Source organism: Molothrus ater, chromosome 7 (assembly GCF_012460135.2).
Source record: "Molothrus ater isolate BHLD 08-10-18 breed brown headed cowbird chromosome 7, BPBGC_Mater_1.1, whole genome shotgun sequence".
Classification (NCBI taxonomy): Eukaryota; Metazoa; Chordata; class Aves; order Passeriformes; family Icteridae; genus Molothrus; species Molothrus ater.
The window spans coordinates 2125789-2135135 of record NC_050484.2 but is presented as its reverse complement, the minus strand read 5'-3'; the positions used below and the strand labels follow the sequence as shown (position 1 = coordinate 2135135).

Sequence of the window (9347 nt, the reverse complement as noted above, 5' to 3'; positions counted from 1 at the left end):
TCATTTTCCAAAGCCCAGAAAAAGGGATCCTCAGAGCCACCCCCAATGCATGATGCACCCTCCAAGTCTTCCCCTCATTTTCAGCAGGGACAAGAGCTGTGAGCTGCTTGCAAAGAGCAGCACTCAGCTTCTTCTCCCCTGCTTGGCACATCCAGGGACTGAGCTGCTACTTCCAGACACCGTGGTGTGACAAACCTACTGTAGCCTCTTTGTACTGACTGCACCTCATTGTGAGTAAAATTCCACTTAAAAACATAATGGTGATGTTGGGCTCCAAGCAGGATCCTGCCCCTCCTGATCTGAGGATTAGCCTGCTGGTACTTTGCTCTTGGAGGATGCCATCCCTCTGAGCCTGCCCACATCAATCTGTGGTGTTTTGCTCTTTGGGCTGCAAACTTCCAGGAATTTGTAGGTGGAAATCTGACTTTTGCTGGTGTTCTCAGAGCCTGGTGCTGGTGCTGCTCCAGCTGTGCTCCTCCAGCACGGGGACCTCGAGTTTAATAACAGCTCTGGAGTCAACTGGGAGCAGCTATTGTTCTCAGGGCTTCTCACATATGTATCACTTCAAGGTTTCCCCCTCCTTCCATTCAAAGTGTTTGGGGATAGAGGAATGAGGGAAGCAAGCTGCCAGTGCCTAATGCATGTGTCTTGGAGCAAAATGTATTGGTTTATTTTGTTTTAAACAGCTTATTGCAAATGGAGAGCAGCTGTGGATTTTGTGATGACTTTTTTATAATTTAGTTTTTGGAAATGTGGGGTCATCTCCCTAGTATTCCATAACATGCTTTCTATAGAGAAAAAAAAATCTAATTTTGAAGCATTTCAAAGCAGTTATTTAGACTTAACCAAATTCTTCATTCCCTGATCTATTAAAGCCTATTCAGTAATCAGCCTGATGAGGAGGAATGTGGAGTTTCCTCAGGGCTCCCTCTTGCCTTGCCCTTCTGAGGCTGAAATGAAGGCAGCCCACAGTCCCAGGCAGCAGATCCATGGTGGGCTTTGGGTGTCCCAGTCCCAAACACAGCATTCTCAGGCACAGGGTGGGATTCTGGGCACTGCCCTGTGCGGGGCCAGGGGTGGGACTCCATGATCCTGGTGGGTTCCTTCCACCCAGGATGTTGTGATTCTGTGAGATGGGCTGGGAGACTCCATCCCCAGAGGCATTCCATTGTCCCAGTGTCCTGTTTGGGCCTTCAGCCACACCTGAGTGTCCCCAGGGTGCCTGATCTGAGCATCCCTGTGCATCTTCTCCAAGGAACCTGGCCAGGGAGGATGTGGGGCGATATTTAACAGTGCTGTGATTTGGGTTTAAGCACTTTTCTCCCTAAGAGCAGATGGAAGGATTGTTCCTGTTTGGATCTCCTGAGTGTGCTGTACAGCCTTGGTATAAGGTTGAGGAGGGAGCACAATTCCAGGGGAAACATGAGGTCAGTGAAGCTTTAGCTCCAGCCTGGCAATTAATTTCACAGAATCCCAGGGTGGTTTGGGTTGGAGGGGACCCTAAAGCTCATCTCATCCCACGCCCTGCCATGTACAGGGACACCTTCCACTGTCCCAGAGTGTTTCAACCTGGCCTTGGACACTTCCAGGGATCCAGGGGCAGCCACAGCTTCTCTGGGCAGCCTGTGCCAGAGCCTCACCACCCTCCCAGGGGACAACTCCTTCCCAAAATCCATCCTTATTGCTGTCAGAGTGGCTGAGTTCCCTGTGTCTGTGTGTACAGGTGCCCCCGAGGCACATGGATTTCAGCACAGCTCCATGGATACAGACATCCCAGAACAAAGGAGCAGGCCCTGAGTATTTTGGGGAAGGGAGATAATAATGAGCCAGTTTGGCACAGCTCTTTCCTAAGCCTGGCAAGTCGACCCTGACAATGTAAACAGCTCTTTTGGGGTGAAATGTTGCTTTTCAGTTTCACAAATCTGCTGGCCGAGCTCTCTGCCAAGGCGTGGTGTGAATGAGGTGCCCTCTATTTTCTTGCTCGCCTGTCCTGCCCTTTTCCTGCAAAAAGGAGATAACTGCTGGCTCTGCAGGGCTGGCCTGCAGCCCGGGCAGCAGCAGTGGTGCTGTGCTCCTCTGTCAGAGCTGCCCTGAGCGCCGAGGTGCGGGAGCATCTCCAGATCCCTCCTGCCGGGATCCTCCGGGACTTGTGCAAGTTCTGCTGGGGAGGAGGAGGAGCGGGGCAGTTTCCTTCCCGGGGTTAATGTCAGCCCTCAGGAATTCTCTGCCCCCTTCAGCTCCGCCCTGCACACCCCAGCTCCCGGCTCTGAAGTTTGGGAATGCCGACTTCTAACTCCTGACCTCCCACTCGACTCCAATTCCAAGAAACGATGCCCTAAATCTGCTGGCAGTGACAGCTCACTGATTCCTCCGGCATGGCTTGTTAAAAGATCTGAATCTACTAATAGGAATTGGCCTGATAAAAGGGATTTTTTTTTTAATTTTTTTTTTTTTTTTTTTTTTTTTTTTTTTTTTTTTTACCTCCTCACTTAGCGGCTCCACGCAGCCCGGGGAATCTAGAAATTAAATTGGCTTTTTGTCAAGCCTCTTCTATGCAACAGCAGTGGGACCCCTGCAGTGCAGTGCAGTGTTTCCAATTACATTTTGGGGTATGTTGCTAATTTTTGGCACACGGAGAGAAGCAGGCCAGGCAAATGGCAGGTGGCAGGCTGTTTTCATATTTCACCAGGAGCATGGGGGAAGGGAGAGGGGAGAAGGAGCCGAGCTCTCTGCCAATAAATGTGACCTCGCAGAGTGTGAGCAGAGGAGTTTTGGCACGTGGCGGAGGATGGAGGGCTGGGCAGGCACGGCTGAGCCAGTTTACATCCCCTCCTGCTGGGAGCACACACGAGGGAAGCAGGGCTAAAATAAACACTGCTCCAGCAGCTACAGCCCGCAGGTCTGGATCTGGGCACCTCTGGGTCGTGTGTGGCTGCACCCAGGCCGCTCTGTCACACTGGGGACAGCGGTGTCACCGCGCTCCGCCTCCCCTGCCGCTCCGCGCCGCGCTCCTCTGCCCCCAGCACAAAACCCAAGCTGGCTTTGGTTCATTCATTTGTTCCTAGCACAGCTAATGCATTCAGCATGGCACCAGCTCTGCAGGGCCTGGGTGGCTTCTCAGAGCTGTTGCACAATCTGCAGCTCTGTGTGTGCAGTGTGGGCAGCACTGACCAGAAGCTGCTTCCCAGAATCTGCATCTGTCTCGGGGTGGCTTTGCCCACCAGGACAGATGTCTGGAGGTGTGAATTTTAGGGGTCAGATCATAGAATGGTTTGGTTGGAAGGGACCTTAAAGCTCATCTCATCCCACCCCCTGCCATGGGCAGGGACACCTTCCACTGTCCCAGGTGGCTCCAAGCCCCAATGTCCAGCCTGGCCTTGGAACCTTCCAGGGATCCAGGGGCAGCCACAGCTTCTCAGGGCACCCTGTGCCAGGGCCTGCCCACCCTCACAGGGAACAATTCCTTCCCAATATCCCATCTAATGCTTGCCCTCCTTCAGCTCAAACCCATTTGCCCCCGTGCCCAGAAATGCTGCTGTGTTTGACAAGAGCAGTCAGAGCTGGTCTGTGCTCACATGAACCAGGAGCAGAGCACCCACCTCGACCCAAGGGTATGTCAGCCAGGAGGGCTTTGGGGAAAAAAGCCCCAGGGTTCAACATGTAGGCCTCTAAATGCTTAATTTAGACATCAAACCCAAAAATAAAATGGTGAATACTGTGAAAGAGGGTTGTTATTCTGGAATAAGAGATCTTATTCCAGCTCCATCTGGAGCTGGGTTTGTACTGAAGCTCACAGGTATGGTTCTTGTTACAATTGCTGAATGTTTTTCTGATTGCTAAATGTTGTTCTGATTACTGAATTTTGTTCCACAGCAATGATTTCACTGGTGAATCCCAAAGCCCCTTGTTTTGAAAAGACCATAAGGCGAGACTGGAGACTGCAAACAACATTTCCAGTAGAGGAAAACCACTGGTGAGCTGGGCATGATGTCAGCAAGCACTTTTGTAGTGCCTTTTGTAGGGGACTGGGAGTGCTGAGGGTTTATTTCGAGTTGGCTTTGCTGCTGTGTGCTGACATCTATTGCCAGAGGTAAATGTGGAATCATTAAGGAGGGAAAAGACCTCTAAGATCCTGGAGTCCAGCTATGAGCCATGGGGTCGTCGTGGTGACAGAGTTCTGGCTAACAGGAGACTTTAAAACTCTTTTGTTTACTCTTCCCAGTGGTGAAGGCACCCCAAAAAACACCCCCCAAACATCTCTGCTCCCCCATCCCTCTGCCTGTTCAGACACTGCCATTACATCCCATCCTCCCTCCTCCCCCTGCTGCTGTTTTGCTGCAAGGATGAGCCCAGATATTTCTGGCACCAGTGCTAATGTTCTTGAAATGCCTTTGAGCTGATAGCGAGTCAGCCAGCCAGGGACTTGTGAGATCCTCAGCGACCTTGTTTCAGAAGAAAATTGTCAGGCTTTCAACCTGTTAATTTGCTTTCTTGCAACCTGCCTGAAGGGCTTGGGAAGCAGGGCCCTGGCCAGCTGAAATGCTGGCAGTGCTTGCAGAAGGAGGTGCTGCCTGAGGACACGGGGTGGATGTTGGTGCTGATGGCAGCGTGGGGAGTGCAGCACCACCCCTGTGTGGCACCTGCTGGTCACACGGCTGAAATCAGGTGACAAGCAATTTGCCACCAGACCTTCTACACTGGGACAAGCTAAATCTGTGCTTGGTGGCAGTAGAGGTGCTCTTTTGACTCCACCTGAGGGATGCTGGAGGAGAAGATGGGTTTGACATTTTTTTAAGGCATTGTCTCCTGGTGGGGTGTTGCTTTTCCCACTAAAGGTTTTTCCTGAGCTGTGTAGCCTGGGTTCTCCTTGCTGTCATTGTGTGGAGACTCAGAATATTTAGTGATTAGGTCTGAATTAGCCCCAGGACAAGGTGCCTCTCACCTGGAAACAGCTGTGCATGATGGAAGAGGGAATGGCTTTCGATTGAAAAGGACCTCAAAGCTCATCCTGTGCCACCCCCTGCCATGGGCAGGGACACCTTCCACTCTCCCATCCCAGGGTGCTCCAAGCTCCCTCCAACCTGGCCTTGGGCACTGCCAGGGATCCAGGGGCAGCCACAGCTTCCCTGCGTAGAGATTTCCTCTCTCTGCCAGTGATCAGGATTAGGTTCTTTAAGACTATCCACCCCAAGAAAGCCAGATCCTTATTCCTGCTGAAGGTTGTTCTAAACCCTGGAGCAAAGATGAGAAAAGAAGTTCAGTGAGCACTTAGGGAAACGTAAAGAGCATTGTTAGCCCCAGCACAGCTTCAAGTGTGCCTTGGGCTGAGACACATCCTTTGCTCTCCTGCCTCACTCCGACCTGCAGAGAGAGAGCTGACACCTTTGATATCTTCTCCAAGCTGTCCCAGCATGGTCTGAGCTCTTGGGGCCGCTGGAATTCACCCAGGGCCCTCGGAATGGGAAGATGCTTTAAATGGGAAACATTGAAATGTGGCTTTCCAGCATCTTTATGCCCAAGCCCTTGTGTATTCCTGGAACAAATCCAAACAGCCCCACTCCTCCCCCAGAGCCTGTGGCATGGCCTGGAGCCTTGTGGCACAGTGGAGACTGGGTTACACATTTTCCTAGGGCTCATAATATCCATTCAAATTAAAGGCTGGGCACTTGGAAATTATTTTGGGAGAACCAGTTTATACCCCCCCATTCCTCCACCCGATGAAGATCCTCACGGAGCTGTTAGGATAGGATAGAAAACATTTCTCGCCCCTCACCCGTGACTTGCAAACCTTTAACAATTTCTCAAAGCACAGTGAAAACTGGGTAACTCCCCTACACACAGCCTCTTTTTCTCGGTTTTGTTTTGTTGTTTGTTTTTCAAACTGTGATTGAAACTACGAAAGCTCCGGCTCGGCTGTCTGTAAATGGTGTTCCGATGTTTATGCTGGCATTTGAACCAGAATCGTCTTCCTTGGGAACCCCAGCGAGCTGCGGAGGGGAATACACCCCTGGAATGATAAAAGCTAAGCACTTGCCCACTAATACATTTAGGTGTTAATGCCTTGTTTTTGTGCTGTTTGGTTGCCATAGAGACGGGGCGCCTGAACTAATGAGTTTGTTGTGTGAAGTTCAATACACATTTGCCAAATGCTCCGTTTCTCTTGTTACCTCTCTGCTTTTTTCTTCTTCTTCTCTTTTTTTTTTTTTTTTTTCTTTCCCTTCCAATGGAGCAAATGAGTTTGGAAGCAAAGCCATTCCAGGATCTCAGGAAAGGAAGCTCGCTGCAGGTTTTGCAGGGCTGCTGAGAGAGATGCAGGATGTGGTTTTAAAGAGGGTCTTATCCCTTGGTTCTGTGCACCAAGGGATAACAGGGGCATTGGCTCTAAGCTGTGTGCTCAGGGCACCTGTTTGCCCAGGCCTTTGTGGCACAGGCACCCATTTCATTCCTGCACAGAGAGTTTCCATTGCTGGGCCTAGCTGATGGACAGGATGTCTCACTGGGAGCCCCTGTTCGTGCACAGAACACTCACCAGGAGCATCTCTCCTTGGATGGACTGAAAATAAAACACCACAAATAGGTGGTTATTGTTTGGAGCAATTAATTCCCTTACATCCTCAAACAGGCTGCCCCTGCATCTCTGGGAGTGTTCCAGGCCAGGCTGGACAGGGTTTGGAGCAACCTGGTCCAGTGGAAGGTGTCCCTGCCCATGGCAGGGAGGAGAATGGGAAGAGTTTTAAGGTCCTTTCCAAACCATTCCTTGATTCCAACAACCTTCAGTGCTACCTGGAGCTGTCATTCAGGGGAAATCACTCCATGAATCCATGTGTGGTCCTCCTGGGAATTTGGACTTGGATTCAGACCTTTTTACGCAGAGATCACTGGAAATCCTTGAGGGTTGAGGGTTTGGGGGTTTTTTTTGTGTATGTGTGTGTGAGAACCTCCCCACTCACAGCACCAACTTGGACTTTCATTTAGAAAGGCCAAAAGAATATCAAAACCCCAAAGCTCTGAACAAATTTTTATTTTTCAAAGCTTAAATGCTTGGTGCCTGCCAAGCACTAAACTGAAAGGTTTGCTGCCAAAATATCCTTTTCCAAAAACCTTCTTTTTAAAGTTCCTGCTTGCAAAAGAAAGAAAGAAAGAAAGAAAGAAAGAAAGAAAGAAAGAAAGAAAGAAAGAAAGAAAGAAAGAAAGAAAGAAAGAAAGAAAGAAAGAAAGAAAGAAAGAAAGAAAGAAAGAAAGAAAGAAAGAAAGAAAAGAAAAGAGGGAGTCTTGCTCAAGCAATTTTACAGGAATAGCTCTAAAATAAGAGGCTTTCCCAGGATCAAAGGCAGAGCCATTTTGCTGAAGGTGAGAATGGAGTGAGCCATGCAAGAGGACAATTCTGGGCACCAACAATCCGATTGCTGATCCTTGAAGTGTCCATGTGCAGCTGGCTTTTGCTTTCCCAGCTGATCCTGCTGAAATTAGGGAAAAGCAGTGCTGGGTTAACAGTTGGACTCAAAGATCTTTGAGGTCTTTTCCAGCCTTAAGGATTCTGTGAATCTTTTGAGCTGAGGAGAGCACCAGGATCTGTTTTAATCCCCAGTGGCCAATGCAGCCCTGGCTGGTGAGCGGAATGTGACACCCGTGCTCCAGATGTCACAAGGAACTCCTGATGCTGCCTCTCCCTCCCTTCCCAAGCCTGTGGCAGCACCTTTCCTGGGATGTGAGGGAATTTATTTTGGAGGCAGAGAGGAGAGGAAAACTGACTTGTCAGGAAACTTGGCTGGAGTTGTTTGAGTGAGGCTGACTGGAAAACAGCTGTGTGTGCACAGAGCAGAGACTGCACCCCTGCACTGCCAGGGTAGGCTGGCAGGAAAGCCCTTTTGCTTTTTCTTTTTGGTTTTGTTTTGTTTGTTTGTTTGTTTTTGGGTTTTTTTGGTTGCTTTTTAATTTTTTTTTAAGAAACAGAAATACAAGACCTGATTGGCAGCCTGGGAGGAGAAACCTGAGGTATCTGAGGGCCTGGACTCATGGGAGCATCCCAAAACACTCGTCAGGCCCTTGAGGTGTCTGCTACCCCACCAAATGCCAGTCCTCATGAAGCTGATTCAGAACAAAGCTGCAGAGCAGGTGTTGGAAGGGTCAGGTGAGTAGGGCAGAAGTGACCTGCACTTAAAACCACTCCCCTTTGTTATGAATGTATAAATAAAATGATGTAAACCCAAACTGCCCGGCCACGCCAAGACCTTTGCTTGGCAAAGCCTTTGCCTTACTTTTGATGTTAGATGAACATCTAGTAAGCTTAATTAAAGTTTAATTAGTGTAAGTGGGGTAAATGTGGTAGGTCAGCAGGCACAGCAGATGTTAAAATACTGTTGGCAATAATCAACCTGACCATAAAAAAAAGAGATAATTCCCTTCTTAAAACAATAAATACCTCTAAGTGACTGGTTTAGACATGTCATCTCTCAAGGGTAATTATTTTTTTTTTTTTACTTTCTTTCCCCAGGCAATACTGACCAATCAGTTGAGAGCAAATCCTGTTTCTTCACATCAATGAAAAGAAAAAAAACCCAGTTTTTGTCCTTTACTGTGCTCTGGAATTTCACCCCAAACATTTTCTGGAGTCTGGGCATATGCCACAGGGAGGTGTCTCACTGCTTTCTGCTCTTCTCTTCAGTTGAGAGCCACACGGTGAGGGCTGTGGCTGCACAGCCCAGCTGAGTTTATTAAAGACCTGATAAAAATTTTTAAAGACTTTCAGTGAAATTCAGGAGTGCATCACCAGTCTGGCTGGCCAATATTGCTTAGGATGTCCTTGGCAGCTATGGGTGATGTTTCCTCAACTTTGAAAGGGAATTTGGATGTGATTTGGGTATTTTGGCATGCAAGTATCTGTGTTTATCTGTGGTGATCCCTGTTTTTTGTCTGTTGGGTGCTGGTGGGAGCACAACTGGGCCATCGAGCCCTGCGGATGAACCTTGACCTGTTCTGGGATGTGCTCTTGGATCAGGAACCCCACTCTGGCCACAAGGCTCTGGTAAGTCACAGCATCACACAGTCAGCTCCAGCAAAGATTCTCCAGCTCCTTTCTTATTTTTATCAGTCTCAATTGGATCATCCCTAAAAATAATCTGCAATGCAAGATACTGCAGTGCTGAATTCCCCAGCGGAGCCAGGGGAACGTGTCCAGAGGCTTCCTTGGATCAAAGCCTCAGAGAGGGGCCAGGGGCAAGAGCCAGCCTAAAGTTCAGGGGTATCCTTCAGATCCAGAGGGTAGGAGCACAAAAAAAAGCTGCTGTTCTCCTGAGACTTTGTTGGGCACTGGAAGAAGCTGCAGGGAACGTGGAATTCCCCCCGGG

General features: G+C 49.2%; 1 long non-coding RNA gene across 1 annotated transcript; it reads left to right on the top strand.

Annotated features, from left to right (window-relative positions):
* The first annotated feature begins 3872 nt into the window (after positions 1-3872).
* Positions 3873-8560, top strand: LOC118688633 (uncharacterized). Its single transcript, XR_004980493.1, has 3 exons — positions 3873-3973; positions 7954-8131; positions 8495-8560. It is a non-coding gene; the product is annotated as an uncharacterized LOC118688633 (long non-coding RNA).
* Positions 8561-9347: the final 787 nt, after the last annotated feature.